The following is a 26,974-nucleotide window of genomic DNA, read 5'->3' on the forward strand; positions in this document are numbered from 1 at the left end:
ATGAAGACGGAATCGCTAGTAATCGCCGGTCAGCCATACACCACTCGTCACACTATGGGAGCTGGCAAAGGTTTGTTATTGTTCTTTCATTTCCTGTTGTTTTGTCTGGTTTATGATTTTACATGCACACACACACACACACACACACACACACACACACACACACACACACACACACATATATATATATAATACACACACATACATATACATGTAGCTACATAATGAAGTTACTTTTTTTGCTGTAGGAAGGAATAGGTATAATTGAAATTCTCAATGCAATTGTTGCAAGAATACCCCCACCTGAAGATACATCTAAAAAACCATTGAGGGCTTTAATATTTGACAGGTACTCTTCATTTTTTTCAAATGTACTAATCCATTTGATCATATATGTTGGCAATACTCTATGGATCCACATGGATTATCATTTAAGATTTGGATAACATTGATACCACGAAATAATTTTATTAAGGTCCCTACAATGTAAAAAAGATAACATAGACACTTCAACTGAGACTAGGTAGTCTTATTGTAAAGTTCAAGGATCTAATTTCTATGTCTAGGGCTCATCTTGTACTTTAGTTTATTCTTTTTCCATGTAGTTTTGTTGTTGTGAACTTAGCTTAATGCAAGTTCAGAGACCTTTACTTTATGCATCTAGTTGCTATACGATTGTTCTCTCTACGTAGACATCCTTAGATACAATAATTTCCAATGTTATTAAATAGCCCTTATAGTCCCACCATAACACTAATGTGGCATTTCTTGACCCCACTGCCATAGGCAATTTGTGAAGAGAGGCTCTCTTTGGCAGTGCCATAGCTGCAATGGTGTCTTTATATGGTAGAATTTTGTCCTTCACCATATTCTGTGATCCACCTTTGATAACCTTGATATTTACATGGATAGAATTCCTTTAGTATGTATGGAAGATTAATCCCCCTAGTATGTTGTGTCAACTAACATTCTTTTACATGTGGTATTCATACTTCATGCACTCATATTTATTATTTCTTTACATGCAGCTACTATGATCCATATAGAGGTGTTATTGTATACTTTTGAGTTGTAGATGGGACTATGAAGAAAGGTGACAGAGTTTATTTTATGGCTAGTGGGAAGGTACAATACCTTTCCTATTTTTTGATCCCCTATTTTTGCCAACAAAGATTTATTTTGGTGTTGACAAACTGTCAGTATAGTTGCCAGTTCATAATTTCATTCAACATTTGTTAAATCTTTAATATAATTGCAAACAAATTCAAACAAGCTCTAGTCTATCATTGGTGAAAACTTGGTCATTATGGTGACTACTGACTACTAATATTCTTTGAACTAATCTGATTACTAAATTACATGATTATTTTGCTGATGAAATTGGAGTTTTGTCTCCTAGTCAACTACAAGTTGAAGAATTGTATGCTGGTGAGGTAAAATACTTATGAATGGTTTAATTAGCAGGGTGATGTATTTCATATTGCGTATGGTATTTTTGTTTTGTCTCTTTCCTCCTCCTTCTCATCACTTATCTTATGTACACTCACTATGAGACAAAGGAATTAAAAAAAATGACATACAAGACACAATGCATGGCATTGGTGTATTGTTTCTCTTGAGTAACTTTGTGTCTGTCTCTGCATATTTTTTGCTGGCAAGACAATTCAGTTCAATGTTAAATTCATTATTATCGTTTTTATTCTCTAAGGAAAGTCAAAATAAACATTTTTTATTCATTCTGAACATTGATATCTTGTGTCGTGCTTTGATAGGTGGGCTATCTATCTGCATCAATAAGAACAGTAGTTGATGCTAGAGTGGGTGACACTGTTACTCACTATGGCAGAAAGGCTGACAATTCACTCCTTGGATATGAGGAAGCCACTCCTATGGTGTTCTGTGGCTTGTTTCCTGTTGATGCTGACTAGTATTTATCTCTTGTTGACCCTCTTCTTTCTTTCTTGAGCAACAGAATTGTAATGTTACTCTTGAATGTATCTGGAACTAATCATATCCTTATTATCATTTGTTGTTAGATTCCCTGGTCTGCGTGACGCACTTGAGAAGCTGCAACTCAATGATGTTGCACTTAAGGTTATATTGATATGTTGAAAAATAGTGCATCTTTTGTTTCTAGACTTTTGCCAAAGGACCATAATTTGCTTTTTTCTATAGATGCTATCACCTGTTAGTTGTAATTTTCTATTTAATTATAGTTTTCTTGATTTAGTTATAATAGCTTTTTATCAATTCAATTTCTCTTGTAACTTTTTGATGTTTATTAAATTATTCAGTTGTACTTTTGAATTAGTTTTATTTAAAAATCTGTCAGTCATAAAGTTTATGTAAACTACGCCATGTGAGATTTGCATGCACAGTTGCTTTTGACATTTTGTGGATTATAATATATATATATTAACTATCTTAACTTTGGAACCAAACATAGTTTTTTTCCTTAAATATCCATGTTTCTTACAGTCAAACTGACAATGGTGGGGTTAGTGATTAATTATTCAAAGATTTCATTCTCTTTTCTGGTTTACAGTTTGAACCTGAGACATCGAGTGCCATGGGATTTGGCTTTAGATGTGGGTTTCTGGGCCTTCTTCATATGGAAATTGTTCAGGTTCGAATATGTTGGAGCATCTACTCTTTGGCTTTCATAGGAATTGCTTGAATGTTCTTATATATGGCATAATTGACATTCTGATTAACTTTGGAAACCTGGTCTTATCTTACAAGTTCTTTACATTACAGGAGAGACTTGAGAGAGAATACAATTTGAGCCTGATAACAACTGCTCCAAGTGTCGTGTACAGGGTAAACTGTGTAAATGGTGATACTGTAATTTCTTCTCATTCCTAAGTTCCCTTTCTATGTAATACTTTATTTTACTAAACTATTCATTAAAACTGATTTGCCTCTATTTTTTAAATATATATCATATTAATGCAATCATTTTGTCTGAATCACAAAATCCTTGAAGGTTGAATGCTCAAATCCATCTTTACTTCTTGAGCCTGGAAAAAGGAAATCAATTGAGGAGCCATTTGTTAAGGTTATTTCTTGCACTTTGTTCTGTTTATTGTTCACCTTGTTCAAGAGTTGAAGCAGTTAGGGCTAAACATTTTAATTCACATGTTCTCTCTCCCTCTGTGTGTGTGTATTTGTCTTTATTTGGAATTAATGTAGTTGTGTACAGATTGAGATGCTTACACCAAAGGACTACATTGGTTCACTTATGGAACTGGCACAAGAAAGAAGAAGGCAGTTCAAAGAAATGAAATTTATTGCTGAAAATAGGGCATCAATCACGTATGAATTACCATTAGCAGAGGTAATCTCTTGCATTAGTTCTTGTCTATTGACCCTAAAAACTCGTGCTTCTGTTTAACTAGTTTTGGCTCTCAAGTATCTGAATCTTTTTGAATGTCAATTTTGTAGATGGTTGGTGATTTCTTTGACCAGTTGAAGTCGAGAAGTAAGGGTTATGCTAGTATGGAGTATACCTTTGTCGGGTAAATGTCTCCGAGAGCATAGTTTATTGATAATATTCACATAAGATTCTATTGGCTTACAAGATACCGTTGACTATTGTAAATGTCCCTGATTATGTAGTGTAATCAGGGTAATTTTCATAAATAAATAAGACATATATGATGTTTAGGGATTGTAAATTAATGCAGACATTGCCGCATTTTGTATTAGTTTCTAGTCACGGGAACTCTTTCATGTCACCAAAAAAAAATCAAAGCTTTTCCAAGGCAAGAATGATAAGTTTCTTTAGTTAATAGTTACCTATGGAGAAGTTAGATGAGAGAGAACAATTATAAACATTTTTTTATGGAAAAAATTATAATCTCCCATAACAATCCAATCCTAACAAACTTCTATATGAGAATTGTAATTCATTTCATCTCCTTAATTCCTTTTATGTTCTTTTCCTCTAAGTGCATATTGAGAAATTTATCCAAATCGTCATCTTGTAAATGCAGCCATAGTATGTCACATAATTACAGAAATATATTATTTCATGTTTTGAACTCTGTGTCAAAAGAGGATGACTTTTTTTTTTTTTAATATTTGAAGCACACAATACTTTAATGCTAATTAAAGTTATCCTTGCCTTTTATTAAATAAAATCATAGTATTAAGTATGGACTGAAAAAGGTTGTCTTTCCAAAGATTTAATGTTTCGATGCTTTCTGATAATTAATTTTAAGGTACACTGAAAGTAATTTAATTAAACTTGACATACGGATAAATGTGACTGTGTGGAGCCATTGGCTACAATTGTGCACAATGATAAGGTAAGTTATCAATTCTCTGTTTTTTTGGTCTATATATGGGTGGGAAATAAATATATGTGTGGCTATAAGTAAATTTCCTGTCAATAGAACTTGATTGTGGATTCCTGAGATATATCATGGAATCATACTGGTTTGGGGAAACCATAATTAGTATTCATTTTATCTGCTTTTATTTTTTCTGAAGAAAAGAAGTCTGGTAAAGCATTCTTTAACTCAAATTGCAATTGTCTAAATGCAAGGGCTTAGACATTGTAAAAAAAAAAATTTGTGAAGTAATTTTCACTATCCAAGTATACTAAATTATACTTTTGTAGGCATTTGAACTAAAGAGGAATGACCCATAATTCAGTAATCAGAATAGTTGGTCAGACTTGTAATTCTTATTTTATTCAATGAGAATAATAAAAGAGTTGGTATAATTGTATAAAAAAAGAAAACTAATTGTTTTAGTCATAGAAACATTTTATTCAGAATACTTGGTCGGACCTGTAATTCTTATTTTATTCAATGAGAATAATAAAAGAGTTGGTTTATTTGTATAAAAAAGAAAATTAATTGTTTTAGTCATAGAAACATTTTAATGAACCTAATTCTGTGTTATTAATGAAATACATATATGAAAAAAAAATCATTGCCCTCCACTTAATCTTCCCCATCTCACTGCTAAATCTTATTTAACACACTACCATCCTACTGTTTTGTCCCTTGCATTCACATCAAGTGCTTTTGCCACCTATTGCAAAACTTGGAAGTAAAGAAATATTACAAGATACTATTTTCAATATTTAAACCTTGAAAATCATAACTTCAGTTTTGATATAATTGTCAAGTTCACATTAAAAAAAGATAATTATCAAGTTAGTTGTAAATAATTCAATGTCTATATAATAATTAATGAACCATATATGGATGACGATAACGTAACTGGTGTTCTACATGACCAAATACAGCAACTCAACATTTAGCACACACTACTACAATTATGGTATTCTAAGTCGGTTCTACAGGATATTCTACGACAATTTTGAACCGTCATAAAAAGCGACGTCGTAATATTTATTACTACGGTTGTGCAACCGTCTTAGGATGTAGTGGTTACTAAGACGGTTATTCAATATCACCTCACATGAAGCCTATGTTATAACTTCTTCAACATCTCTTCTATGTTGTTGAGTCAAATGAATTCATGCCAGTTTAAATATGATAATGGAATAATAGATGCTAACTTTACTATTTTCATTGACTATAGAGATATAAGATTACAGTATGAGTTGCATGGTTTTTTCTGTTGAGTATAGTCCATAGACATATTATGTAACTTATGCTCTGCAATTTAAGTTCTGTTGTAGATTCACGGTGTAGTGGAAGATAAGAAAGGTAGAACAGTGGCAACTCTGTTTGGGACGTGGGATGAGAGCTTGCATTACGTAATTGGAGGGAATTCTGGGAAAGGAAAAGGGTCCTCCTATGTGTCATCAAAACCACATGTTTTGTGGAAGCGGAGCCCAACACCAGAGTACCAGACAAGATATAACCTCACACAATTTGCTATTACACTAAATGAAATCACACCTGGATTAAAGGTGAGTATTGATTCAACTGTTTTTCTTTTAACCTCACCTTTCACTAAACCTTGAGAGCATGCATATTGCTTTCATGTTCACTCATCCAAAATCACGTTGAAATATTAACTGATGTGATTTTAAGGAAATGTTTAAATATTTGGTTTTACTTTGAAGAATTGATTCTAGGTACAAATTTTGGATTGAAATAACTTAAGTTGTATTGAATAAAAAAAATTATACTGAATTCTACCGTTGACTTTCTTTTTTAGAGTAAAAAAATTCAAACATATATAATCATATTACTTTAAAATGAGTTTGAATCAAAATCAATTTTGTGCATGTTCATTCAAACATCCAAACATAAAATTGGTTCATTCAATGGCACTAAATCCTATGTGGTTTGGTTAGTACTTATTACTGACAAATTAAGTTAACAAGCAAGAGAAGTTGCCACCAACAGATTCATATACTTGGAATGTCATTAAATTAAATTTAAAAAATTATGGATTTAATGAAGCATAGGAAAATGCCGATTGAAATGTCCTAGGTCTACCAAATTCATAAGTCTGTAGTATTCATTAAATTATGCATATATTTATTATTTTAAAATAAAAAATAATTTGTTAAAAATTAGTAATTATTTATTTCAGGAAAATGAATTTTATATTTAAGGTACAAAATTAACTTATTAACTTATTCAAATACAGATTTACCAATTTACATTTAATGTTGATTTAATAAGTTATCATAATAAGTCAAAATTGAAGTGAATCATTATAATAACTAAAAATTAAAGTGAACCATAAATATACTTTAAAATTACATTAAATTAAATATATATTTCTATTTGAATTAAAATAAATTCTATAAAACATGTTCTATGTCAACATCAAACATAAATATGTTAACATAATTCTTTTTACTGTACAAAACTTTTTATATAACAAATATTGACGCATAATAGATAATGCATATACAAATTTTTAATTAGTTAAATCTGCAATAGAAAATTATATCAAAAGCAATTCATAAAAATTAAGATGCTAATATTATTAGTAAACCATTTTTTCCAATGTCTCGTCAACTCTACATACCTAATAAAAAATTCATCTGTTTCTTCATATTCCTTAGTGTCAACCCGGTTCAAAGAAATAAAAAAAAAGTAAAAAAAAAAAACTATTGAGCAAGAAGAAGAATTAAAAACAGAAAAGAACAACGTTGAAATTTTCATGTGAAACACAAAGGCAAAATCATAGAGACAAATTGGTTTTTCAGTGCTCATTCCTATACTGCTCTTTGAATTCAGAGACATGTAACAATCACAAATTATAAACATTTTATAAACTTATTGTACAAAACTTTTAAAAGTAATATGTATTGCGCGCGCGCATATATATATATATATATATATATATATATAAAATAATGATTCATTATTTCAACTAATTATTTTTTTTAAGAAAATTAATCTCAACCAATAAACAAGTTTGAACTCATATAGTAATATAGTCATGTATATATGATTAATTTCTACAAGTTTAAATGTGAATAGAAAACAAGCATGTCAATTTATAAACATAATTATATCATCTATACTAAATCATATGTAATTGTCCCCAATAATTAGTTACTATCTTATGTGTATACTATTTTTTTTTTTACCAAACTATTATTGTTTTTAAATAATAGTTATATTTTATTAACTTAAACGTGCAAGCCATAGTTTTGCACCGACGAGTGAAGCGGGGTCAAGTAATAAACATGTTAGTGGCATTGTACATGGTTAGTAAAAACTGAAGATATTACAATTAGGTGATTTTTTGGATATTTATTTTAGAAAACTATGTAAGTTATTTTAAAAACTTATATAGTTAATTTCTATGCATATATGTATATATATTACATAATTTATTATTTAAACAAATTCTTTTAAAGTCATATTTTCATGTCAGTCAATAAATAATTATGCAATCCTAGGGTGTATTTATGTTTTTTTAGCACGTGGTTTGTGAAGGTAGTTATAAGGATAAAAAAAAAAAAACCTTCGCAGTTGGAGTCGAGATGGGATAACAAAAACTCAAAAATAATGTTTCGAAAAAATTAAGGAGTCATTGCCAATATTTTTTACTAGAAAAACACTGGAAAACCTTTTTAAGCAAAAAATTGTATTCGAAAAGCAAAATTGGGTTCGGAAGTCCATTAGGCCAAGGGAAGGTGTTAGCATCTTACCATGTCTGTTTCTTATTTAAATGGTTACCTATTGTTTTGATAAGGAATTTCAATATTCCTCAGAATTTGAAATATTGGAGATTTAAAATGCTCTTATTTTAAATTTCTTTCATTTTGTAAATAATTTGATTGGATAAATTAATTCAAATTTTTGAAATTTTAAAATTCTTAGTTTGGATAGAGCAATTTAATTCCTTCATGTGCAAAATTTTATTTTAAAATTAATATTTAAATATTAAAATTTCAATATTATTTAATTTTGTTTAATTTACTTTTATTAAATAATATTAGATAATATTTATAAATTATTGAATATTATTTAATTTAATTTTATTAAATCTTTAACAAAAAATACTTAATTTTTCCGAGAGTAGGAAGATTAAGTACAAATTTCTTTTCTTAAATTGTGACAAAAAAGAGACTTATATTTTATTATATTCAGCAATCAAAATAAAAATCATATATTATTTTTACGAACCACAACCAAACATGTCTATCATAGGGGATTCTAACCCAAATCCACACTTTATAAAAGATATGTCATCATTGGCAAGGGTTTTGATATAATTGTATATTAATAACAAATTGAATTTTTCATAACACATCACATATCACTCAACAATGTAAATAGAAGTCGTATTGCCAAAATGAGCACGACATGTGTGAAGTACAAATTGAAACAAAATAAACATCAGTTCAACACTATAAAGTTTTGAAAGATAGATTTAGTCATAGACTCAAGCACTCAAGTGTCAGGTACATACTAGCGCATCCTTGAAAACATCGACAAATCCTCTAGATTAATTTACACAATTACACACAACAAGATAAGTGAGAGTGAAACGTAGAAGCATGTAAGGTGCAGAACCTAATCAATCCAAGATAATGAGGAAAACAAAATAAGATAGTAAAATAAAACAGAAAAATATAAGTTACTCATCAAGTTTCAAGTTGTAGAAATATGTGTTAAAACATAATCCTTATTCTGCTCAATTGGAAGTGATAGCTAATTGTTTTGGAAGGTCAACTAACCATTTAACGAAATTAGCCCATTATTATTTATTAAGGTTTAGCATCATAACCACCTCATCTAACACTTCTAAAATATCATTTTCATCAACCTTTTCATCATATGCTTGTGTCAATCGATCAAAAGACTCCGGCACTTGTTTCATTGAAGTAGATATTCCATCTTTTTCTCCAATCTTCCTCCTTTGGGATTGTATGCTTGTTGAGCTTGAAGATTGTCCCCTTCTTTTTGAACCAGAACCTAATTCCTCTAAATCTATAGAAGCATTGGTATCCTCTGAACCCATCAATTCCACTTTATTTACTCCTGTGCTCACGACTTCATCAACATCCATAGCAGTTTTAGCTCCACAACTGGTGTCTCTATCTTTAGCACAAAAGTCCACTATATCATCCCAATTGGAATTGCCTTGAATAAAAAATTTCTAGCTTCTTTATGTGACTTGAAAATAAAATAAAAAAAGTCAACAATAGCACCAATTAAATATTATATGGAATACTAGTTACACTAACAAAATAGTAATATAGAATACTACTTACACTAACATACTCGTTCCATGCATTTTCATCACCAATAGTAATCATGTATTTGGTTCCATCCCAATCAAATCCACTCTGACTAAGGATATCACTAATAACTTTATGCCATGATCTCTAAAGTTTGATCTGATTTTTAACGTTCTCCCAAGTGACTTGGACTTTGAAATTAGAAGATAACTTTGCACTTGCAATATTGTATGATACCTTTTTCCAAGCTCCGTCACTCTTATTGCCCAAATATCTTTGATCTCTTAGTACTTCAACCAACACACGTTTAATCTCCAAATTCCATGTAAAATAACTTCTTGTTTCCTCTTTTTTTTTTCTGTCACCTTTCTTATCCATTTGATATTTCCTTTGGATGGCTCTAGTTAGTACCACTAATTAACCTGCACATAACAGATATCACATATAACACACTATTAACTTGATTAACTTGCACATAACAGATATCACATACAATGTACAATTATAGATTGTATAAATAAGTATTTTTTTCCATAGAAACACATGGCAGCCACCAAAAGTTTTTCTTAAAGCAACACATTACAATATGAAATTAAACCAAGTACATAAAAAAGTCTCTCTTCAATAAAGAATTACATAAAAAAAAACACTCCCTAAGAAAAGTTTCTTCTAACTTGATAATTAGCAAACATATTCAATGCTAATTTATCACAAAATCTTGTCCGCTCGTCAGTGACTCGAATAGTTGTGACATCATCTGTCACATTGTTTTGAACTTTTTTTGTTAGTGGAGTTAACTTTTGATCAACATCATATAAAAGCTTTGAATCTCTAGCCTCTAAAAGTTGATCAATTTGATGCTCATCTCTTATAAAATTGTGTAACACAAAACAAACATTGATAATTCTTATTTGTGTCTTTATATTGAAAAATGAAGGAGTTCTTAATATACTCCATCTTTTTTCAATATCCAAAACGACCTTTCTATTGCATTTTGTGCACTTGCATGACAGAGATTAAATAACTCCTTGTAATTTTGAGGGGTTTTTAATTCCCAATTACATGTTAGTTCCTTAACAAAAATGATTGTTATGATACCATGCTACTGTAACCATAATCATATAAATGACATAAGTAAAAGTTGTGATACCCTCTACCCGACATACATATAAATAAGAAAAACATATCAAAATGTGGAATTAACTAAAATAATTTTATTTTAAGAATAAAAGAGCTCATGTGGGTAAAAGGGTCACATCCGTTTTACTATTACCGAACAAAACTTATTAAAAACAATCCGGCTCATAACAAGACCATCAAAATTTACAAAAGAAATCTTGTTATACAGTGAAATAAAATAAAGTAAAATAACATCATGAAATTGAACTAAAAACTCATGCTCCAATGCCACATTCTAGGAAAATAGTTTTGAATCAACTTAACGAAATTATTTGGTATTTTTTAATGAATTTTAAAAATTAAAAATTCATTAAGTTGATTCAAAACTACTTTACTGTAAACCTCTAAAGATTAAAAAATACCAAATAATTTATAATTACATTTAAGTGAAATATTTATTTAATAATGGATAATAAAATGGACATAATAATTTATCAAAATATTAAAGGGCAAAAATGTGAATATATGTGTATGAATGTTATGATGATGTCAAGATGTAAGCAACACAAGATTACTTCAAGTCAAAATTCAAGATCAAGAAAACAAGATCAAGAGAAAGATAAGACAATTTATTTTTGTTTTTGTTAAAAGAATCTCTTATTGGTTAAAAAGGTTTGGCCTCAAAAAACATGATCTTCAAGAGATAATAAAAAGTTTTAAAAATGTTTTATTAGTGCTAAAATAAGTATTTTTCCACTGGTAATCGATTACCAAAGACAAATTATAAATGCTGTAATCGATTACCACTTGTATGTAATCGATTACCAGTGACGAAACTTCAAAAGTTAATTTTGAAAAGTCATGACCCTTCAAAACATAACTTTGTAATCGATTACCAAGAAGCTGAAATTGATTACCAGTGAGAGAATTTTTGAAAAATATTCCGAAAAGTCACATCTCTTCAAAAGTTTTTGAAAAGTCACTAAGGGCCTATAAATATGTGAGTTGTCTACAAAAATCTTCAGAGTTTTTCAGAACCTTATTATCTTGTTCTCTCAGAAACAAATCATTGGCCAAACATTTGCAAATCAATTGAGTATTTTTCTAAGATCTTCAACATGTATCATCTTCTCTAAAAGAGAGAAAAACTTATGTACTTTCTGAAAAGAATTGTTGAGATCAAGAGACTATTTCTCTCTTGAATTGTGAGAATCCTGAACACAAGGGAGAGGGATCCCTAGGTTGTTCAGAAATTGTAAAAGAGTTTTACAAAAATAGTGAAAAATATCAAGTGGGTTGCTTGAGGTATGGATGTAGGCATGGGAAGTGGCCGAACCAGGATAAAACGAGTTTGTATTTCTCTCTTCCCTATCTTGGTTATTTTTATCTCACATATTTTTATCTTGCGTACCTGAAAAATATAGTTGAAATAGTTTGCATCTTCATCTTCATCTTCCATATTCTGAACATAGGTTTAAAAAGGAAATTAGAACTTGATTAATCAGGAATAATTTAAAACTTAATTCACTCCCTCTTAAGTTATTCAGGTCACTTGTCCAACAAAAAATGGATAAAAAATATTTAAAATGAAATTAAGCATAGAAAAATACAAATAATTGTTTTATCAGAGCATAAAATTGAGTATGGCTTGGTGGGTAGATTCGTCGGTAATTATTATCATTAGGGAGGTTCGAATCCTAGGGGTTCGATGCTTTAGAAAATGTAGATCTAAGACCGAGCCAATGTAGAGGTTTTGGACGGTGCAACCTAACACTTGATTCTTTTTTGGGATTTTCTGATGATAATGTTGACAAAAATCCTATTTCATATGATTACTCATCTAAAATTACCCATAATGTTAATATCAACAATTTAGCTATAATTAATTTAAAAGAGAAAAGATTAAATAATAATTTCAAATTATTTTCACAAAACCTGACATGATTTCATTAAATCAAGTGTCTTCAATGTATTGGTCCATGTGAATGGGGTACCAAAACCCTTCAAAATGTAGGGGCACAAGAAAATTTTCGTTGACTTAATTAAATGATTTAAGTTGTAGTTGTATTTAATGATATTATTTATTTTTCAAGTGATAACTTTTTTCACCAATAAGTATGACTTATCTCATTAATAGTCTTTTTAATAAATAAGGATATAAAAGAAAATTAACAATTAATGCATTTGAAAGTGGTCATATATTTATTATATTTAGAAACAAAAAATGTGAGGAAGGCTAGCAACACACTTTCTAATATAGTATTTCTAACACACACCATATTATTGGTTGAAACTCATTGAAAATTGTAAAATTATGAGAGAGAGTCATTAAATATGATGTAAGACACATCATTTTTTGTAATTTTTAATAAATTTTAACCAATAAAAAATGTTTAAAAGAATAAGTCAAGGAATGTATTGCAAGTATTTTTCAAAAGATATTTTCCTTTATTTCTTATATATAATAACACAATGTAGTATAAAACTAATATGGGTGGGAAAATTTTCCACTTTCATGCAGACTATTCATATTAGTTAGTTAATTATAATATAGATAATGACTCTAATAGTTAGACCACACAAACATTTTAGAAATGCAAACTATTGTTATATGGTTCATAGTTGAAAAGCTTAACGTACCCAATTGTTCTTCTTTCACTACTAGAAAATTCACTTTTAATGATGGTTCTAATGTACATTTAAAGAAGGTTGTGGAACCGTCCTTGAAGCCAACGACGTTAAAAGATATTCACATATTACGATAGTTATGGAAAAAATTGTCTTAAAAAATGTATCTCTTCTAAGACGGTTCTTAGATGAGAAACATCTTAGAATGACAGGCATAGACGCATTCAACGATGGTTCGTAGGTTAGAACCATCTTAAAAATAGGCACATTCTAAGACGGTTCTTATATAAGAACCGTCTTAGAATGTGTCTCTTCTAAGATGGTTCTTATATAAAAACCTTCTTTGAAGAGCCACATTCTAAGATGGTCCTTATATAAGAACCGTCTTAGAAGAGACACATTCTAAGACAGTCCTTATATAAGAACCATCTTAGGAGAGCCACATTCTAAGACGGTTTTTATATAAAAATTGTCTTAAAAGAGACACATTCTAAGACGTTCCTTATATAAGAACCGTCTTAGAAGAACCACATTCTAAGACAGTTCTTATATAATAACTGTCTTAGAAGCCTCAACTGAACAGTTCAACTGGAGATTCAGTTGGCTGCAATCACAAAAGGTTCCATTAAATGGCCCTTTGTCCATTTATTGTTTAATTTCATTGCATTTACAATTCATCCTAATCGTATTATACGCCAACCAAAAGTGTCAAAAGATGACATTATTTATGAGTTGAAAAATGTTATCACATGATCATTGCTTGAAAAACACCATCCATGTTGATACTATCTCTATGACTACAAGAGAAAAACTTGATTAGGTTGCAAAATTAACTGTGTAATGCCAATACTCAACCTCAGATATACATCAAGGGCATATTCTATCATGGAATAAAACATCAAGTAGCTCCATACTGTCTAACTTACAAAGAAAAGTATCAGAAAACACAAAAGTACTCTAGTACCTAGCCAGCCAATTGGTATTCAATACTAACCAAATAACAAAGAAAAGAGTACAACCGCACCTAACTGAAAGCCTTGTTATTTTTCTAATCCAAAAATTTCATGTGTGCTTAATCAAGAATTTAGTTGAAGCATAAAAGAAGGGATAATACATAGATACTTGTAAATAATTAGAACAAAAGTTGTTTATATTTTCAAAAATGAATACGGAATCTTTGTGCATGGGAGACCAATCCAGATGGTCAAGGAGAATTTCTTGCTTGTATATATCAAAAGAACTTAGTCTTTTGATATTGTGGAAATTCAGGGCCTCCAACAAGTCCTATGACAAACTTTTCTAATTAATAGAAGTGTTGAGCAAATAACAAGAAATAGATTATTCCAAAAGGAAATGTAAATGCATCATCTAAATATTGGGAAAGAGAAACAAAAATTGTATAAGAGTATCATGGAAAGCATGCATCTTGGAAAACAGAAATTGTATCTAACAATAACAGTAGACAACACTATATGCCAACAAATAATTTTTATATTTATTGTAATAGGGACTTGGGTATTATGGGATGAGTGCCTAATTCTCACATCGAGTAGTATGGAATGCTCAGTAGAGTATTTAAGTGGGGGAAAAGGGGCAACCAAATGCTCAAGACTCCCAGTCCCACTATGCAACCTAACCCCTGCAAGAAGACACTTTCCAGTATTTGAATCTATGATTTCTAGGTTATAACACAGAAACTGAAAGTGGCAAAATGTATATCAAACATATTTTCTCTTCAAGGCACCAATTATAATTTTACACAATTTGCACAAATAAATTTTCAAAAGTTAATGTAGATTCTAATTATCTCACCTCATCACTCCATGCTTGATCTTTTAAACTCAGGACAACTAGTGCCAGCTGAAGGTCAACCATTTGAGAAACTAATGTCCCTTTTGACATCAAATTCTTAAGAGTCAAGAAAACAACTCTAACCACCTATCAAATTTTTTTAAAAAAAGTGTGCCAACATTAGACTGCTATGCTCGAGAAGTTATAAACATCTAGTTGTGACCATTACATAGACAAAAATATAATAGAAAGTTAATACAAATTCAGCAAAAATCAAATAACTATGAGTCATAATTAATAATAATATTGCAAGGAATAAAAAAAATGTGAACAACATTTTGTTTGTAACAGAAAACCAAGATGAACATAAGTTCAGCAAGTTAGCAATATATTCAATTGTTGAAGGGAACATAAGTTCAGCAAGTCAACAAGTCAGCCATATACCTTCTCTTTTGTAGAACTCTTGACAACATCAATAAGTCACGGAAGGGTTCTTGAAGTAGCCAAATATTCAATTGCTGGCTCATAATACGATAAAAGCCATATGCAGAGACGTGTTTCATAAATAAGTTGTCAAAGAGGAATTTATCAATTAATTTTTGTTCCCTACAAAAGCACCGTGAAATATGTATTGTATTAGTAATATGTAATGGCAAACCATGAATACAAAAAATATCTTTACAAGAGTTTGAATCTGTCCTAATGCCAAACCATGGAATTGAAGTATCACCTTAGATAGTACCTCCTAAGCAGCAGCAAAATTAAGCAACTCTAGTGCTTCAATGGCTCTGATGACGACTCATTTGCAAGCCCCGTCAAGAAAACTAGCTTCTGTGCTCTGGCCTTTGGTGGCTTTTGCAACTATCCCGATGACGCTTATATGCATTTATGTGAATTTAATTTGTTTCATTAGTTCAATAACCAAAAAGTGACAGCCTCAGTAAACATGAAAACTTACATATGAAATCTCTGACCACCTTTATCCCACACATAATTGCCAACACTACACTCAACTTTGAAATCATATAAGCAAGCCAAAAAACTTAACCAACGAGAAACATTATTATTTAAGTGCACAAATTAGCAAGTGGCAGAACTGCGTGGTGCCCTTCATCATGAATGTCTAAGTGTGAGAATTGGGCCAGAGGTTGAACAAGTACATAACTCAATTTTTTCAAATTATGAAGATTAGTGTGAGAGAAAATAGGCAGTAGGCACTTATAATATTTTACATTCTAGTCAGGCTTAATATATGCACTACCATGACTTTACGTTATCGCCTGTAACATGCAAAGTTCTCTCCATATAAATTCATCACAGTAATTAGAAGACACCTGAAAATGAAAGGCAAACAATAAAACAAATATTAAGAATTTGACAACTAGAGAGGAATATTAGATCCTAACCATGACCCTACTTATCGCCTACAACATGTAGAGTTACATATGAACAATTATTTTCGATCACAATATGCATTTGTGTTTGGACAACTTAAAATTGAGTTGTCAAAAGGCCCTGGAAATGTTGTCCCATGAGGTCCCTGTGGCATTTATGGTAGGGAACTGGGGATCACTTGTTATCACAATTAAAAAAATCCCTCTTTTCTCTATTTTCTCTCTATTATTTTCCTTTCATTTTATTTATAACCTGTATTGTTTTTTTTTCTTTGTTTCTTTCTTATCAAACATGTTGTTAATAACAATGTGACCACTGTGTATTCACTCAGTGTAGCATGTCTTGGACACAGTAGACAGCAGGCATACTATGCAAAGACATGTTTCATAAGCTGTCAAAGAGTAATTTATCAATTAATTTTTGCATCCCTTTAAAAACAGCACCGTGGAATCTACAAATTTTATCAGTAATATTTAATATTTTATTGATAAATCAATTTAGAAGCCAACAAATCCGAAATCCCTCTATCATTGTTTTTCCAAAAATCTATCACTTGGTCAGATGCACTAATGATATAGTTAACCATCTCTAAATTCAATATCATGCTTCCTCAAGCCCCTATCCTATTGGTATAATATATATAAGCCAACTGAAGGAAAATCCAGTAACTCGGCTTTTGGATTCTCAAAGGTAGAGTCCAACAAACTTACCTTAATAGACTATTGAGTGGATGTTGGCGAAATGAAGGGCAAAATTAACTTGACCCCACCAGCTTGAACAAACAAATACCTAAACCACAGGTTCCTTAAGTAGTGTTGCTAGGCAATTGATAACAGTTGGGACTCCACGAACAAGATGAGAAGGTTTCTTCAACTACAGATATAATAAATAGATGAAAGTAAGAATGCATGTGTATTACATACAAATGAATGTACTCACATCTTAGGATATAACATGCAATTTTTTTATTAATGTAAAACATTTCAAATACTTCCTATAGATCTCAGTGCAGATTTTTAAGCCATCTGATTTAATTGATTCCAAGGTCCAATTTAAAACTAGTTGTTCAAGTTCAATAAATAATGTGTCACTCTTGCATCTAACAAATCTTACTAACTCCCATATATGTCCAACATTTCCGGCAACTTCCTCTATAAGTTGATGTGATTAGGTGCATTGTTGGCATGTCTGTGAATATTTATATGCAATAAACAAGCTTTCCCTTCACTTTATTTGGATGTAATGTGTCTTCGTAGCAGAATCTGTCAGTGCACCAAAATGTTCCTTGTTAATGTTGAACAACTGACTAAGTGCTATTTACAATCAATGGAAAATTACCCAGCATCTTCCTTGTCTTTTGAGTCTTTGGCAGTATCAACCCCATTGATAAGAGGGTATTGTTTTCCTTTCTAATCAAAACAATTCACACCTACCCCCTGCACCTCCTCCCCTATTAGATGTATACACATGTAAATTAATGACAAAAAATTCTTAACAAAACATGGAAGGTCACATTAGTTGTTAATAGAACCACATGTGAAATGTTATGCAAATTTTGTTTAACATTCCTACAACTAATTATTTCATCTTGTATTCTGTAAAATCCTTATCAATCATAAGTTATACTTAAATGAATCATTGAATCATGCCACAAGTTACATGCATGCCACATGGTACACTGATAGAATTTGCACCACATTGAAATCTTAGTAATTACCCATTCGAATTTCCAATTTAAATTTATCTTAGTAGTATATGTAAACCTTAGTCATCATATGAAAATTTGATTAATGGGAGAGTAACAAAGTATTATAGTTTTGGTGAAGTATGGATAAAATTACATTTAGTCTTTCAGAATTTGTAAATGGCAAAGGAAAGAAACATACAAAAATTCATACCAATTTGTCTCCAAAACCAATTTTTAAACTTAGAGGCACTCAAACAGGGCTCCACATCAGCTCCTCCCATTGACATTTGTAAATTTGACACAGGATTTACATGTTAAGACATAATGAATAGTGTTACTAACTTTTTGCATTGTCAATAAATAAAATAGAAAAAATAATATCATTAGATCAACATACATGAGTGTAGCTGTCGAACCTCAAAATTGTTGACCTGCAAAATCATTACAATCCAAATCCTTAACTTCAGAATGACCTGCAAAATGTAAGGCTTGGTCGCACAAAATATATTTATCCTATCGACGCAACTATCTACTGCAAATACAATGCATTGTCCAAAGGCTTCGCTCCACACAAAATGAGATAATGAAATATGTATATTTAATCTCAAATAATTGTCAACAGTTGTATGAAATTGGAAGTTATCTTTACAGTAATCATGAAATAAAAAGTGATAGTCAACTAATAAGTTCAACTTGTGAAAGTAAATATACCATGGCCCAATCATTCTTCAAACCCCTGCTTACTATGTCCACATCCAATGCATGACATAATAGTTACACTCATAGCCTCCACTTTGAACATGGCTCTACATTCAATATGAAAAATAATACGATGTAAGAATTACGAACTTAGAAAACATCACTAATCTAAAATAAGGATGCATTAAAGGACTAACCTTTACTTCAATCCATTGAGGTGCAACTTGATCAGTTTCACCATCCACGGTAGTCTTTAAAGTCTTCATTGCACTGGTTAGAAAAAAACATTAATGTATATACACCAGAAAACTATTTAACACCCCAACTTTACAGTACATTAAATGAGTTATAATATAAAACATAACTTGTTAATTGCAACTTTGATATGAATATACGACTTCTTACGCAACAAACAAAACCAGACAACAACGACATTCATAGGACATAGAACAACCAGTTGCCAATGGGCCCTGTATTCGACAATAATTAGGTTCATATTATGCACATATTTCTATTTTCAACCATTTGCATAAATTTTACTTACTGATTCAAGTAGGCTCCCAGGTAGTCCTCTCGTTGGGATTCCTTCACCCATGTGTCAATGTATTGTTGACATTCAACACGTCTTTCCTAGGATTGTGTATGGACTGAGGCTCAAGGAATCTATACATTATTCAAGCAGGGCTCCCCGTCCCTGTTAAACATAAGTGGCAAACCATCAGCCATGACATCAGTAGCCAGGACCTTCAAGCGATAAAAGACGTTTGAGTCAAACTTAAACAACTTCTTGGACACACTATTCAAGGAAACCCAGCCAATCTTGCCAATCAGGTTCATCTAGAAGAAAAACAAGAAAACTGACACACTTGGTCGGATGTTGAAGAAGAGCCTCAAAATTTCAAAGGCCTTCACCATGGCCCAACTATTTGGGTGGAGTTGGGAAGGGGCCACATTCAAGTGCTCAAGAAAAGCACACTAGAAAGCGATCAAGGGGAGAATGAGACTCAAGACCTCAAACAGACGCTGGTACATAAAGAAGAAGGGTGGACTGTGTTGGATCGAGTGGCCTCAGAATAATTAAGAAGGGGGGGTTGAATTAATTATTCCTAAACCTTTACTAATTAAAAATTACTCTTCTAAGGATTTTACTAAATTGTTAAGAGAATGAGGAGTAGAAGAGAAATTTAACAGAAAGTAAAAGCGGAAATTAAATGCACGACGGAAAGTAAAAGAGTAGGGAAGAAGGAGACAAACACACAAGAGTTTTTATACTGGTTCGACAACAACCCGTGCCTACATCCAGTCCCCAAGCGACCTGCGGTCCTTGAGATTTCTTTCAACCTTGTAAAAATCCTTTTACAAGCAAAGATCCACAAGGGATGTACCCTCCCTTGTTCTCTTTGAAACCCTAGTGGATGTGCCCTCCACTAGAACTGATCTGCAAGAGATGTACCCTCTACTTGTACCAGAAAGGATGTACCCTCAATGTGTTAAGACAAAGATCTCAGGCTGTTAAACCTTTGATACTTTGTGAATGGGGATACAAAAGAATTCTCAGGAGGTTAGTCCTTTGAACACTTTTGTATAAGGGAATGGGAAGAATCAAAAGAATTCTCAGACTGTGTCATTTTGAATTCTTTGACAAGGGAGAAGGGAGACACAAAAGAATTCAGGCGGTTAGTCCTTTGTTCTTTTGGAAAACGGAGAAGAGAGACACAAAAAGAATTCAGGCGGTTAGTCCTTGGTGAATTCTTTTTGGCAAAGGGAGAAGAGAATGAAAAGATGAATAGCACAAGTTTTCAAGGTTTAGAAAACCAGAAAACTTCAGAAAGCTTTTGGTACAAAGAAGAAGAAGTTCAAAGAGATTCAAGGCTTGTAAAGGATTGTAAGAAATTGATTGAAAAAAGTATTCAAGATTGAAAGAATGAATTAATTGAAAGATTGCTTAGAAAAGATTGATTGAAAATACAAAACAAAGCCTTGCTTTTATAGACTCTTCATGTCTGGTCAAGAGAACCATTTTGAAGAGTTATAACTTTTGGAAAAACTTAAAACCAATTTGAAAAAGTCAAAACCTTTTTGAAGAGTTACATCTTTTGATTTATTCAGAAACAGTCACTGGTAATCGATTACCAAATAAGTGTAATCGATTACACAAAACTTTTATGTGAAAGGATGTGACTCTTCACATTTGAATTTGAATTTCAACGTTCAAAGGCACTGGTAATCAATTACCAAAACATTGTAATCGATTACAGCTTTTTGAAATTAATTGGAACGTTGTAAATTCAGTTTGAAAACTTTTTCAAATCCATTTTGCTACTGGTAATCGATTACAACAATCTGGTAATCAATTACCAGAGAGTAAAAACTCTTTGGTAAACATGTTTTGAGAAAAACCATGTGCTACTCAATTTTTGAGAAAACCTTTTCATACTTATCTTGATTAAGTCTTCTCTTGATTCTTGAATCTTGATCTTGATTATTCTTGATTCTTGATTCTTGAAACTTGAAACTTGATTCTTGAATCTTTGCTTGAAACTTTACTTAACTCTTGATTCTTTGGCATCATCAAAATAACCTTGGAAGACATTGCTTCCACAATCTCCCCCCTTTTGATGATGACAACCCTGAAATCAAGAAACACATACACATTCTTTTTACTAGTCGATCACTCACTTATTTCTCCATATTTTCCCCCTTTGTTTTTGAATTTATGCTTCACTTAAAATTAAGTTGATTAGTCATGTGAGTTCTTGATTTAGTCCCTATTTCTCTCCCCCTTTGGCATCAACAAAAAGCCAAAGTGCGTAACAAGTATAAGACAAACATATACTATTAATCATTCACAAGGCATACATTGAAGAATATAAACCAATCATGAAAAAATATAAACTAATCATGAAGCAAGAAACATGACTAGATCAAATATATAGAAAAATCACATAGTCATATAACATAATTCATAATTGTTCAATCATACCATGCAAATAAAGGAAATACTAATTTGTTCAAATGTCATAATAATATAGCCAAATACATGAGAATAGAAAACAATCAAACAAGATATCATAACCATTCATCACACTAGAAATATAATACTTCATAGAATGTCATATAATCCAAAAAGTCATTCATAATAAACAAATAAAAGTACATACCACTAGTCATATATCATCAAAATAATTGAGTTTAAAACTCATAACCATAAACAACCAAGAGCAAGTAATCATCATGTTCAGTCATATTAATCAAATAATAAAAGAAATACTAAGTATTTAAATGTCATAAAAACATACCCAAATACAAGGATTAGAAACAAAATGTAATTATTAAACAAGAAAAGAGAAGCTTATAGAAATCAAACACGATAATAAATTATCCTCACATTATAATAGAAGCATATGTGCATAAATAACAAATAAGTCATAAGTCATCAAAACACAAATCATTTGTCTAAGTTAGAAAGAGTCTTTGGTTAGTGGTTTTGTGAAAATGTCTGCAAGTTGGTTTTTAGTATCTACAATTTTTTTTTAAAAAAAATACAGTCACTTTTTTTCCTAGACTAAGTGCTAATTGACTACCAACACTTACCAAGATGAGCTTTTATTAACATAGAAGGTTCTATCATATCAAAATAATTTTATTTGAAATACAATATAATAATTTTGAAAAGCATAAAAAATATTTTGAACAATCAATCAAGTAATTCAAACATATCAAACAATAATTATACAAGGATTGAGGATATAGATCACAGGCATTATCAAACATTCAGATTTATTAAAGATAATTTAAAAACTTAGACAGTTCAAAGAACTCAATCAATCATGTAATCATTGTTTTCTCTGAAACCTATATGCTCAATATCTTTATCATGCTCATGTTTGATAAAACATTTTTTAGAATAAAAAAGATACTTTATATATGAAAATTATTATATAAAAATAAATAAATATAGCATAATGGATTTTGAAAAACTTTATGAATGAACCTTAAGCAAGTAATTCACATGTCATATTAAAAATTATGCAAGAATCATATAAGAGATATAAAACCATACATAACCATTCATAAATGACTAATCACATATCACATCAAAAATCATGCATAATCATTAAAAATATATATTATCAAAATAATCAACAGAACTTTTAAATATAAAAAAATCATAATAACTTTCAATCATCAAACATTTCAAATTAATTAAATTTAATTAACAATCAACTAACTATGCACAATACTTTTAAAAAAATTCAAATTTCAATTTTTTTTTAAATTTCAATTTCAAATTTCAACTTCCAACTTCCAATAACTTCCACTTCCAACTTTCAACTTTCATTTTCAACTTTCAACTTCTAGTAACTTCCATTTTCAACTTCTAACATCTATTTTCAACTTCCAATAAATTCCAAATTTTAATTTTCAAACTTCCAATAACTTCCAAATTTTAATTTTCAAACTTCTAAAAAGTTGGACACAATTTCCAAAGACCAAAAGAAATCAATCATGTATATTGAAATTCTTTTAAACTAAATATAGTTAATTAATCATGATAAATTTTAACATAATCAAATAACAATCATCAACGCATATCATGGTAATTATTCAATTATCTTAACATGTCAAAACATTTTTTTTATTTTTTAACAGAATCTAATCATCTTAGAAACAAAACATAAGCAATTCAAGCATTAATCAATTTAAACAAAATTCAATTTATCATATATATTCAAAATTAAAACTAAATATAGTTAATTAAACATTGTAAACACAATCAAAAAATTTCAACAATTATTTTCTATTATCCACAAAAACAACTTAACTCAAAATACTAATCATACCTTAATTCATAGAGATGGCTTAGATGTTACCTCTTTTGAGATTTTACTAATATTGTTGTCGCCGTATGTAACATGTCCACTTTTCTTGGGAGAAATGGTTGTAAATTTGGATACATCTCTCGTTATATGCTTTGAACATCTACTGTCGATGTACCACTTCTTCCTTACAGAATCTTCTTTGTTATTCTCATCAGATTTTGTCATGAGACACAAGTTGACTTGGTCTTCATCATGATCTTGGAATAACCTGTTCCTAAAAATTCTTTTGAAAGACAAAAAATCTAGAGAGGCCATTAATCTTGAAGTGATTAGACTTTCTACAAGAAACCTGCTCTGATACCACTTGTTGGATCGAGTGGCCTCAGAATAATTAAGAAGGGGGGGTTGAATTAATTATTCCTAAACCTTTACTAATTAAAAATTACTCTTCTAAGGCTTTTACTAAATAGTTAAGAGAATGAGGAGTAGAAGAGAAACTTAACAGAAAGTAAAAGCGAAAATTAAATGCACAGCGGAAAGTAAAAGAGTAGGGAAGAAGGAGACAAACACATAAGAGTTTTTATACTGGTTCGGCAACAACCCGTGCCTACATCCAGTCCCCAAGCGACCTGCGGTCCTTGAGATTTCTTTCAACCTTGTAAAAATCCTTTTACAAGCAAAGATCCACAAGGGATGTACCCTCCCTTGTTCTCTTTGAAACCCTAGTGGATGTGCCCTCCACTAGAACTGATCCATAAGAGATGTACCCTCTCTTGTTCTTAGTTAAACCCAAGTAGATGTACCCTCTACTTGTACCAGAAAGGATGTACCCTCCAATGTGTTAAGACAAAGATCTCAGGCTGTTAAACCTTTGATACTTTGTGAATGGGGATACAAAAGAATTCTCAGGCGGTTAGTCCTTTGAACACTTTTGTATAAGGGAATGGGAAGAATCAAAAGAATTCTCAGACTGTGTCGTTTTGAATTCTTTGACAAGGGAGAAGGGAGACACAAAAGAATTCAGGCGGTTAGTCCTTTGTTCTTTTGGAAAACGGAGAAGAGAGACACAAAAAGAATTCAGGCGGTTAGTCCTTGGTGAATTCTTTTTGGCAAAGGGAGAAGAGAATGAAAAGATGAATAGCACAAGTTTTCAAGGGGTTTAGAAAACCAGAAAACTTCAGAAAGCTTTTGGTACAAAGAAGAAGAAGAAGTTCAAAGAGATTCAAGGCTTGTAAAGGATTGTAAGAGATTGATTGAAAAAGTATTCAAGATTAAAAGAATGAATTAATTGAAAGATTGCTTAGAAAGATTGATTGAAAATACAAAACAAAGTCTTACTTTTATAGACTCTTCATGTCTGGTCAAGAGAACCATTTTGAAGAGTTATAACTTTTGGAAAAACTTAAAACCAATTTGAAAAAGTCAAAACCTTTTTGAAGAGTTACATCTTTTGATTTATTCAGAAACAGTCACTGGTAATCGATTACCAAATAAGTGTAATCGATTACACAAAGCTTTTATGTGAAAGGATGTGACTCTTCACATTTGAATTTGAATTTCAATGTTCAAAGGCACTGGTAATCGATTACCAAAACATTGTAATTGATTACAGCTTTTTGAAATTAATTGGAACGTTGTAAATTCAGTTTGAAAACTTTTCCAAATCCATTTTGCTACTGGTAATCGATTACAACAATCTGGTAATCAATTACCAGAGAGTAAAAACTCTTTGGTAAACATGTTTTGAGAAAAACCATGTGCTACTCAATTTTTGAGAAAACCTTTTCATACTTATCTTGATTAAGTCTTCTCTTGATTCTTGAATCTTGATCTTGATTATTCTTGATTCTTGATTCTTGAAACTTGATTCTTGAATCTTGAATCTTGAAACTTGATTCTTGAATCTTTGCTTGAAACTTTGCTTAACTCTTGATTCTTTGGCATCATCAAAATAACCTTGGAAGGCATTACTTCCATAAACTGCTCAATGCTGCCCTCAAGAGAGGGAAGTCATCATTCTCACAAGCCTAGACAACTATCTTGTAGGAGTTCTCAAGGTTTGCCAGCTTCACTGGCATTGCAGAGCAGTGACACTCATCGCAGAGGTAAAGGAGGAATTATACTTTAGAACATCGTCCCTCACCCACTCATAGCCAACAACGACAGGTGGGGATAATGGCGACCCAAAGCTATGACTACATTGCATGTGGGAGGGATGCCCTAACATCCTCACTGCTTCTCCTTGCTCCCCAGTAACAAAAATAGGGAGAATCATCGTGGCCGGGACAAGCTCCTTGGTCGGGAAGCAGTGAAAGGCCGCCCCCTCCCACGGAGGCAAGAAGTGCCTCCACCTATACGACGCGAAACTCTCAACCTCTCCGAGGAAGAGGATTCGCTGTTAGAGGCACCACTACGAGTATCCTCCAAGGAGGAACCGCCAATGGAAATGACCTCTCAATCCATGAGGGGTTACTAAATCGAACCCCTAGAATCGCTACCACCCATGTCGATGGTGAAGTTAGACAAAAAGGAAGATATGATCAGAGCAGAAAATTCCTTGAAGGATCGAAGGAGATGAAGGAAGAAGAAAGGTAATTGCAAAATCACGAGTGCAAGAGCAAAAAAGATTCAGAAAAGGAAGACAAAAATTTTGAAGTAACGGAAGCTACAAATCAAGAATCCACTCCATTTAAAAAAGAGATGGACTCTTTTGTAACTAGCGTGAGCAGAAGTAGTGCCCTAATTTTTTGCACCATGACACAACCCTACTCACCCACACATCACATCTCCAGTATGTGCCCATTCCATGAATAACACGTATGCATGAGTGTTGCGCATGCGTCGTACATGCTTGCCACAACAAACAAAGCGTAACTTTTTCCTTCAAAGCACTCTTCAACGGTCAGAAAAGGGCAGAGTTGTCAAATACAGAGGCTTCTGTCACCTGGCACATCATACCTCTCTTTCAAAACCAAAAGCATGTTCACCCTAGACAACTTGACAAAAGCAACCCGGACAACACTTTTCCAAGATAGAGGGCTTGAAAAGCTTGACAAACCTGCAATTCTCACACCTGTCAAGGTTACCACTCTCGACGCCGGACAACACTTGTTCGTGCTTGAGGGCTCGACCAACTTGTCATCCTCCTACTTGTCAAGGCTATTACCTCCAACATCAAACAATGTCCCATGA

At 31.5% G+C, this 26,974-nt stretch overlaps 1 pseudogene; it reads left to right on the top strand.

The window, feature by feature from the left end:
* LOC114410817 lies at nt 1–26,974 on the top strand (annotated as a pseudogene).

This window comes from Glycine soja, chromosome 4, assembly GCF_004193775.1.
Source record: "Glycine soja cultivar W05 chromosome 4, ASM419377v2, whole genome shotgun sequence".
Taxonomy (NCBI): Eukaryota; Viridiplantae; Streptophyta; class Magnoliopsida; order Fabales; family Fabaceae; genus Glycine; species Glycine soja.